The 9,335-nt window shown below is 49.7% G+C and overlaps 1 pseudogene; it reads left to right on the top strand.

The window, feature by feature from the left end:
- Window positions 1-8,168: 8,168 nt before the first annotated feature.
- Window positions 8,169-9,066, top strand: LOC138682964 (olfactory receptor 14C36-like; annotated as a pseudogene).
- Window positions 9,067-9,335: the final 269 nt, after the last annotated feature.

Genomic DNA, 9,335 nt, shown 5'->3' with positions numbered 1-9,335 from the left:
ATGTGTCTCCTGCAATGAAAGATTGAAATTATGCTAGCACAAGCAAAAAAGCCCCCCAGAATTACTCAAATCCTGGGGGCTTTGGTTAATCCTGGGTACGGACCCTGAGGATTGGGATGGGGACATCTGGGGAGACTCTGATCAAAACAGCTCTGAAGAGGTAGAGGAATTGGAGGAAAGGGATGTGCGACCCCTTATTAAAACAGAAAGGCACACGCGTCCACACGGTGGGAGCCCCCAAACCACTATTCGCACAACCCCTTGGTCAGGACCTGAACTCAGTGATTTACAAGCCAAGTTTTTGCACAAACTGGGTGAAACCAAAACTGAATATTTGTGGAGAGTTTCTTTAACAGGGGGGAGATTGGATATTGTTGAGTGATGACGAAGCGAGAGGTTACTGGAGACCGGGAGTGTTCTGAGTGACTGACGGGCAGGTGATCAGTCGATAAAGTCCTGAATAGCCTACTGGGCTGGGGGTGTGGACCCCAAGGAGAGAGGAGAACCTATTACTATCCGGGTAAAGGGACTGTTGGAGTTAACGGAAGGAGTGCAGAAAGCCGACTGTGTTCAGGCCATGTATGACAGAGGGCAGGAAGAGATACCGATGACTGCACCAGTGGATCCCCGCCACCTCAGACCCCTTATTAGAGGTCTGCCAGATGCTTTAAAGGTACACGTCCAGTCTCTCAGAGAAAGAATCCTGGGGGTCACTGAGCACAACCAGCAGAACCCCTCCAGAGGCCTCCTGTGCATGTGATGATTGGGGCTGAAGTACAGCACAGCATAGTAGTTCACAGGTGCAAGATGGGACGGACGGAGCTGAGCGGTGGCACAAAGGGCAGCAGGAAGGTCCAGCCAGCTGGTTGTAAGCCCCACCCGGAGCGTTCTCAATCTTGCAGTCAGTCATATTGGAACTACAATCCCAGAAGGAACGATCTCTGGCAGAAGGCACTGGCACTGGGGGGACCCCGAGCTGTGCTGCACGGGCAGTCCACTGACACATCCAGGAATGAAATTGCTGGAGGGGAAAGCTAGAGACCAAAGGGAAGCGCCAGTAACCCCACCCCCTCAGGATGAGAACCGTAACCCTTTCGCAGCACTGCGAGAGGAACCAGAAGGGTTAAAAAACCAGAAGCTGCGGTTTGGGATTCAGGCCACCAAATCCGCATGGTGAATACCTGCCAATGGTCTGCTGATAAAAAGCCTTATATACACATTCCTGTGGGTCCAAGATGGATAAGTTTAGCATTCTTAATTGATACAGGAGCCCAAATTAGTGTTTTAAATGAACGGCAAGCTAGTGAGCTGGCAATTAAACCATTGAGAAAGGCTATAAACATTATAGGAGTGACAGGAGCAGCAGAAAAATGTCCCATAGCTCAAGCTCAATTCTGGCTACCTGGGGAAAAGAGAATGACGACTGTGGAAGTGTCTCTGAGCCCCTATGAGGGAAATATACTGGGATTTGATGTGCTGGCAGGCAAACAATGGTACCTACCCAAGGGCAGGGTGTGGAGCTTTGAGGGCAGAGGGGCAGAGGCTATCCATGTGAGAACCTTGCAGGTTGCTCCTGCACTACTGCAATCTAAAGTAACCCATGTTTATCAATACCTGCTGCCAGCCACTACCAAATGAGGAATTTCAGAAGTAATTAACAACCTTGAGAAGAGGCAGATCATAAGTCGCATACATTCCCTTTATAATTCTCCTGTTTGGCCAGTCTGAAAAGCGGATGGGAGGTGGTGACTAACAATTGATTATAGGAGATTGAACAGTAATACCCCACCATTAAGTGCTGCTGTTCCAAGTATAACCTTAATAGGAATGGCACTACAGGCTGTGGCCCACCCATGGATGGCTGCTTTAGATGTCAAGGATATGTTTTTTATGGTTCCCCTAAGGGAAGAGGACAATCCCCAGTTCACCTTCACTTGGGAGGGGACCCAATACATTTTTAATTGACCTCCCCAGGGATATAGGCATTCCCCCACTGTTGCTCACAATGCTTCAGCCAAGCTCCTTGATGCTGTGGAAGTACCACTGGGTGTTCACATGTATCAATATATAGATGATATCCTGGTTGGTGGGGATAACAAGGAACAGGTAGGGCAAGGGGCTGATGCCATCAGGAACCTGTTAGTCAAGAATGGGCTAGACGTCCCATCTTCTAAATGTCAAGGTCCTGGACAAGAAATTACATTCCTGGGGGCGTGGTGGATAGCTGGAGCAGTTGCGGTACCTGCCGACACTCGATCAGCTATTGAATAGGGACAGACTGCAGGCAATAAAACAGAATTACAACAGCTGTTAGGTACTTTGGGCTACTGGAGAAAACATATACCAGGGTTTTCATTGATTGTCTGCCCTCTCTGTGACTTGCTTGAAAAGAACAGGAGATGGAATTGGACTTTGCAACATATGGAAGCCCTTAACACTCTGAAAGACGAGCTTAAGGCTTATCAGAGACTAGGCCCATTGCACCCACGAGGTCCATTAAGGGTGGAATGGGGATTCACTGAACATGCCTCATACTGTGGCGTGTTTCAAAAGGGGCCACAGGGACCAGCCAGGCCTTTGTTATTCTCTTCCACTTCATTTAAGGACACTGAGCGATGATATTCAGATTGGAAAAAGGGGGTCCTTTCCCTCACTAGAGCGGTTAAGGAGGCTGAAAAGCTGCATACCTCACAGGATGTTATAGTACAGGGCCCTTTCCTTCTCTTAAATTCAATCCTCAATGGGTCACCTCCTGCAGAGGGAGTAGCCCAAAAGGCCACGGTTAGGAAATGGTATGCATACCTAGAAGGGATAAGCCAATTGCTCCCACTAAAGAAGGGTCTGGTTAAGGTTTTCAAACCACAGCAACCTGTGAACCCTGAGCCAACATTGTCATGTCAACCTTATAAACCTTCTCCGATTCAGGAGGCACCCAAATTTGTGACAGGCTCAGATATGCAGGGAGTGTGGTTCGCAGATGCCTCTGCCCGTCAAGTGAGATCAAAATAGCAATATAAAGCAGTGGCATTGGAGACTGGTACTGGGAAGACAGTCGAGGAAGAGGGTGAAGGTAGTGCACAAGTAGGACAACTATGGGCTTTATTACTGGCCATAGAGAATGGTGCTACCATCATCTATACTGACTCTTATGCAACCTTTAAGGGTGCTACAGAGTGGATATGTCAGTGGAAATCTAGTAAGCGGGAAGTAGGTCATGCGAAAGTGTGGAGGACAGAGGACTGGCAACGTCTCCTGGCAATAGGGAGGTCCCGACCTTTAAAGGTGGGATGGGTGAAGGGACATGCTCGGGATGGAACCCCAGCTGCAAAATGGAATCAACAGGTGGACCACCTGGCCCAAATCAGGATGGTCACCAGTGAGAAGGAAGACTGGGACAGACTAGCTGAATGGTTGCATATCGAGAAAGGCCACTCAGGGAAAGAGGATCTCTATTATGAATGCCCATCTCGGGGTTGGCCGTTGTCTATGAAAACCTGTGAAGCAATTCTCACAGCTTGCCCGCAATGGCAAATAAGGCTTAAGGCTAATCACCCAAACCAAGCTCCGGCCCAGCATATCAGACAAGGCAAGGCTCTTTGGAGCACGTGGCAGGCTGATTACAGTGGTCCTCTGAGACCATCATCTGGGAGGAAATATATTTTGGTAGGAGTGGAGGTAGTGTCAGGATTATCTATGGCAACAGCTGTTGGCACAGCTACTGGACACCAGAGAGTTCAGGTTTTGTGAGAATGGTTTGGTATTCTGAATGTATTCAAAGGTCGCATTTCACAGCCGCAGTGGTACAGGACTGGGTGCGAGGGGAGAGCATCAAATGGGTGTTTCACACACCATATTACCCCCAAGCTAATGGTATAGTTGAGCGAACCAATGGCTTGATTAGAAAACATGCTGAGGTCTCATGCCATACCTGGGACACATGATTACCACGAGCAGCTTTTACTGTTAATAACCGGTGGGGAAATTATGGTAGTACAAAAATTCGAGCGTTTTGTCCTACGGGACTGTTAACGGGCGATGACTATACCAGAGGGTCAGAGATGCCACTTCCCACTGGGGACATACGTGGGCCAACCTGTCATGGTGAAACTACCTTCCATTTGTATTGCTCCTATGACCTTAGCAAAACCCAAAGGCTTGTATGCCTGGGAAGCCTTAGACGGGAGCGGAAAGACTCACCAGGTCACCACATTGCCCGGTGGATAATCCTGGACTTCTAACCCTGTGACCCAGTTTTAAGACTGAGGCCTAGTTTGTGCTTTCTTACAGGACAATGAAGAAACGAGCCATTCCAGTGCTTCTAGTGGTAGTGATGATGGTGGCAGGTGTGGATGTGAAGACCTGGATGACAACATCATGGCAAAGATGATGGACATCAATATATCGCAAGCCCTTAAGCTCACATGGGAGCAATGTAACTACCATAGTTGGAGGTTCAGATTGGATGGGGGAGGAGGGTATACTCAGGTTGTTTATAGTTGGTCACCAGATGCAGTAAATGCTAGTTCGGTATGGAACACCAGTTGTCACTATATCCTCCAACTAACCCATGAGATCACGGGGTGGAGCTGGAATGGTACTACACCATGCCCTGAAATTGCACGGGGGCGGCTGTGTACGGTACCCAAGGGAACACCGATAGAGCATTCTAGAATTGAGTTTACAACTATCAACCTCAGCCAATGTTAGATCTGCCAGTTTAGGACTCTGGAACAAGCAGTTACAACATACCGGTAAAATGACTATCCAAAATTGAGCCGTACTGGATTTGATGCTACTGAAAGAGAAAGGTGTATGTGGAGTTTTGAACCTGTTGATGGACGACTGCTGCGTTCACTCCAAATGTGTCAATGTAGCTTCAAGATCAAATCAACAAAAGAAAGTGGCAAGAGACTCAGAGGCAATTGCTTCTGCACCAGGGACTACTTGGCTGGGTGGCAAAGTTTTGATATGTTGGGATTTTCTTTGAAAGGGTGGACAACCAGCCTTCTCTAATCTTTAATAATGCTTGCAGTTATGATTACTGTAACCTGTATTGCACTAAGTCACATCAAACGCTTGGCAGTGAAGTCTGTACTGACGGTTAAGTATACTCTCTTAAAAACCTGTTTGTGTGTCAGATAGTCCACTTGAACTCTAGACCAGAATGAAATGCTGACCCACAATGAGAGTCAAATTCATCAGACGGCGGTCCCTTTTAGCTCTGGAGGCAAGAGGTAACTGTACCACCACTCCAAGGAAACCTGGACTGTGGTCACAGGATGCATTGTGTGCCAGGACACCCTGCCCCTGAAAGGAAACAAAACTTCTCTGGGCAGGGAGGAGAAGAAAAAAAACCCCAAAGTCTAGAGGCTGCAGGTTGAAAATTAAACTGACCAATCGAGAAGCGCCAGGTACACTGAAGTGTTGATCCTTTGGCCAATGAGGATTAAAATGATGACAGATCAGAGTCGACAAGGGTATAAACGGGGTCCCACCCAAGGACATTTTGGCATCAGTCCTCCTCAGAGCGGCGGGTCGGCAGTCGGAGACTCTCCCCTTGGGTCGGGATGACGCCCTAGGTAATTCCTGCAGGCTGAGAGCCCTCATCTTTTAGGTGAGTGATATGCACCTTTTGACTCATCATTTTAAATCTGAAGAATAGTTAAGTCGGCTGTGAAGTACTAATTCCCCTTACATCCTCAAGCCTGTCGTTCACAAATGTTAACAGAGTTCTAAGTAACTTTTTACTGAAGAACAAATCTGAGTTTTAACACCTCTTGGATTTGATTGTGTGAGCCTCCATAACACATATCCAACTCTTCTTCTAATGAAAGAAATGCCACAGGACATAAGTTTCTTTGTAGCTGAGGGAGGCAACATCAGTGTTCACTTCAGCCTCTTTCCCAGCAGGTTCCCCTGGAGCCCCAGGGACACCTGGAGGGAGCCCAGAGGGGGCAGAGAAAGTGCTGCCTTGGGCTGGTCCTCTGCTGCTGAGCTGGGCTGGGCTCCTGGGCTGGAGGGAGCTCATGGCAAGCAGGCAGCACTGCAGAGAGACAGCTCTGCCCAGGAGCAGCTCCTCTGCAAAGCGCAGCAGGGCTGAGGGCACTGCCTGCAGGCACCGAGGGGAGAGAAGTGAGGCAGAGATGTTAAAGGCAGTCTGGGGTGGGAGGAGAGAGGAGAGCTGACCTGGAGAAAAATCTCCACAGTACTTAACAGGGTAAGTCTCTGGCTGCAGGGCAATGCAGCTGTGGTTTCTGGAACGACCTCCTAAAGCTGGCACATCCCACAGCCTAGCAGATCTGTCAGAAGGACTCTCACAATTTGTGCAGTGTAGAGAAAAAGGACGTTCTTTGGAGCACAGCTTCCCTGCTGCACCCTCAGAGGGACAGGGCATGTCAGCTGCCTTCACCCGGGGATGGCTGCAGAGTGTGAAGGTGGGTGTGCAGCCAGGGGTGCCCAGGGCTGTTTTTCTGAGCAGGGTCCTTGCGGCCACGGGGCTGTGTGCTGGGGCAGGGACTCTGCCGCTGGTCGGGGTAAGTACTCTGCCTGCCTGGTGAACTCCAACAGCAGAGTGGGGAGAAGCTGTGGGTGGAAGAAGCAACTTGCATCAGGGCAGGGTCCTTCTGCTGACAAGAGGGTGCTGTGTGGATCAGGGCTACTCACAGCTCCAGATCACCCCCAAGACATTTCTGAGGGCACTTTTCAAGGGCAAGGTCAATGCAGGGATTACTATAAACATAAGGAGCTTTCCTGAGTTTGTGTTTTCTGTTTCCTACTCTTGGGGAATTTTCAGGAGACATGGAAAAGGAGCTGTCGTGCTTGAACAGCTCACTGAGACTCCTGAGGTGTAACTGTGAGGGATCAGTCAGTCTGACAGGAGCCTCCTGAAGTAGAGCACAGGGACTGAGAACAACTGCCTGGCTCTGTTGGTGTCTGGGAGGTGGCATGTACAGCTGGGTAAGGGTAACTCTTTCCTGAGTGCCTGGCGGCTTCTGCCTTTGCCTCTCTGAGCCAGACCCTCACTCTATTTTCCCTTTCTTCTCCACTAGTCTGTGTTATTGCTACTGTTACCTTGTTCCTGCTGTCAGGCTCTCTGGGGGTGGGAGTTTCAGCTGCAGAGTCACACACTGATCTTGTGGGTCCTCCCATGCAGCTGTGACCATGGGAACAAGGTTACAGGTGTCCAAGCTCTCCTCCAAGCTGTGGGGCTGTGGGCAATGCAGCCTGTGTCATTCCCTAGGAAATGAGCTGACTCTCCCTTCCTGAGATGCCATCACCAGGACACTTAGCTATTTTCTTTGGGTGACCTTCCAAGCTGTGAGCTGCCCTCCAGGATGCAGGTCTGTCCCATAGCGTCTTGGTGTTTCTGAACGTCCCATGGAGAAGCACAGAGACAGCAAGACTGAGGAAATGCTGCTGGGTTTGTGAAATGAACCATGTGTGTCCTTGGCAAGAAGTGGGGTGCAGAGACCTTGAGAAAGGGGGAGTCACTTGGTGCTGGGCAGTGGGTGTCTCTGCTCTCAGAAATGCCTGGATTCTTTTCAGGTTAACACGGGGGTGTGATTACCCTCCATCTCAGAAAGGTGAGAGCTCAGGGTATCTAGCAACAAGACAGAGTGACAGACGAGCTCCCCTCGCTCTGCACTAAGCCACAGGCAGTACTCTTTCCTCACAGGACCCACTTTATTTTCTCTGAGTGTAGCAGAAATGATGAGGTTATTCTGAAATCCCAGAAAATCTTGCGGTGAGATAGGGAAGAGATGTAAATACCACCCCTGACCGCCCTAACCCCCTGCCCCAAACAATGCTTTGATTGTGTTTTCTTAGCCCTGGGAGTGCAGATGCTGACAAGCACTTTTACATTAGGAGCAGTTTCATCTGACCAATTCAAACACCAGGTCTGACAGAAACCATTCCCAGAAAGCCACTGCTGCAGAGCAAAGCTGATTCCTTGGCAACCACTAGGCAGAGCTCCTGATCCTCAGGGCACACTCAGCCAGCACCAACCAGAGCTCCAGGAATGGACCTGAATGAAAATATCATTGCAATAGTAAAGGTGCTGTGAACGTGTAGTAGGAGAAATAGATTTGATATTGCTCAAAGACCAATGCCCTAACTTGTCACTGCCCTTGCCTCCCTGTTCAGTGCTCCACACCCAGAGGCAGCAGATGTCCAACAGCAGCTCCATCACCCAGTTCCTCCTCCTGGCATTTGCAGACACGCGGGAGCTGCAGCTCTTGCACTTCGGGCTCTTCCTGGGCATCTACCTGGCTGCCCTCCTGGCCAACGGCCTCATCATCACCACCGTAGCCTGTGACCACCGCCTCCACACGCCCATGTACTTCTTCCTCCTCAACCTCTCCCTCCTTGACCTGGGCTCCATCTCCACCACTGTCCCCAAAGCCATGGCCAACTCCCTCTGGGACACCAGGGCCATCTCCTACCCAGGATGTGCTGCCCAGCTCTTTCTGTTTGTCTTTTTGATGTCAGCAGAGTACTTTATTCTCACTGTCATGGCCTACGACCGCTACGTTGCCATCTGCAAACCCCTGCACTATGGGACCCTCCTGGGCAGCAGAGCTTGTGTCCACATGGCAGCAGCTGCCTGGGGCTGTGGGTTTCTCTATGCTGTGCTGCACACTGCCAATACATTTTCACTACCCCTCTGCCAAGGCAATGCTGTGGACCAGTTCTTCTGTGAAATACCCCAGATCCTCAAGCTTGCCTGCTCAGGTGCTTACCTCAGGGAAGTTGGGGTACTTGTAGTTGCTGTCTGTTTAGCTGTTGGATGTTTTCTTTTCATTGTGCTGTCCTATGGGCAGATCTTCAGGGCTGTGCTGAGGATCCCCTCTGAGCAGGGACAGCACAAAGCCTTTTCCACCTGCCTCCCTCATCTCGCTGTGGTCTCCTTGTTTATAAGTACTGCCATGATTGCCTACCTGAAGCCCCCCTCCATCTCCTCGCCAACCCTGGACCCGGCAGTGGCATTGCTATACTCAGTGGTGCCTCCAGCCTTGAACCCCCTCATCTACAGCATGAGAAGCCATGAGATCAAGGATGCCCTGAGAAAACTATTCAGTGGATGTTTTTCCAAAGGAATAAACTGCATGTTGTCCTTTGCATAGGACTCATAATACATCTTAGTATAGCTTGTCTTATGGTTTTCCTAAGTTGATTTGGGGTTCTGAGTGCGGGGTTTTTTTGGTTCATTTTTGCTTTGTTTTACTCATCTGAATGCTTTCCACAAAGAAATGTCTTTCTTCCTCTGGTTTCTAATTCACACTCTATCCACCTTTTGTGTGCCCCGCAGGCTGTGCAAATGAGGAGCCGTACCT

This window comes from Haliaeetus albicilla, chromosome 30, assembly GCF_947461875.1.
Source record: "Haliaeetus albicilla chromosome 30, bHalAlb1.1, whole genome shotgun sequence".
Taxonomy (NCBI): domain Eukaryota; kingdom Metazoa; phylum Chordata; class Aves; order Accipitriformes; family Accipitridae; genus Haliaeetus; species Haliaeetus albicilla.
Note: the sequence above shows the minus strand (reverse complement) of the source record. Positions and strands in the feature narration are given on the sequence as shown.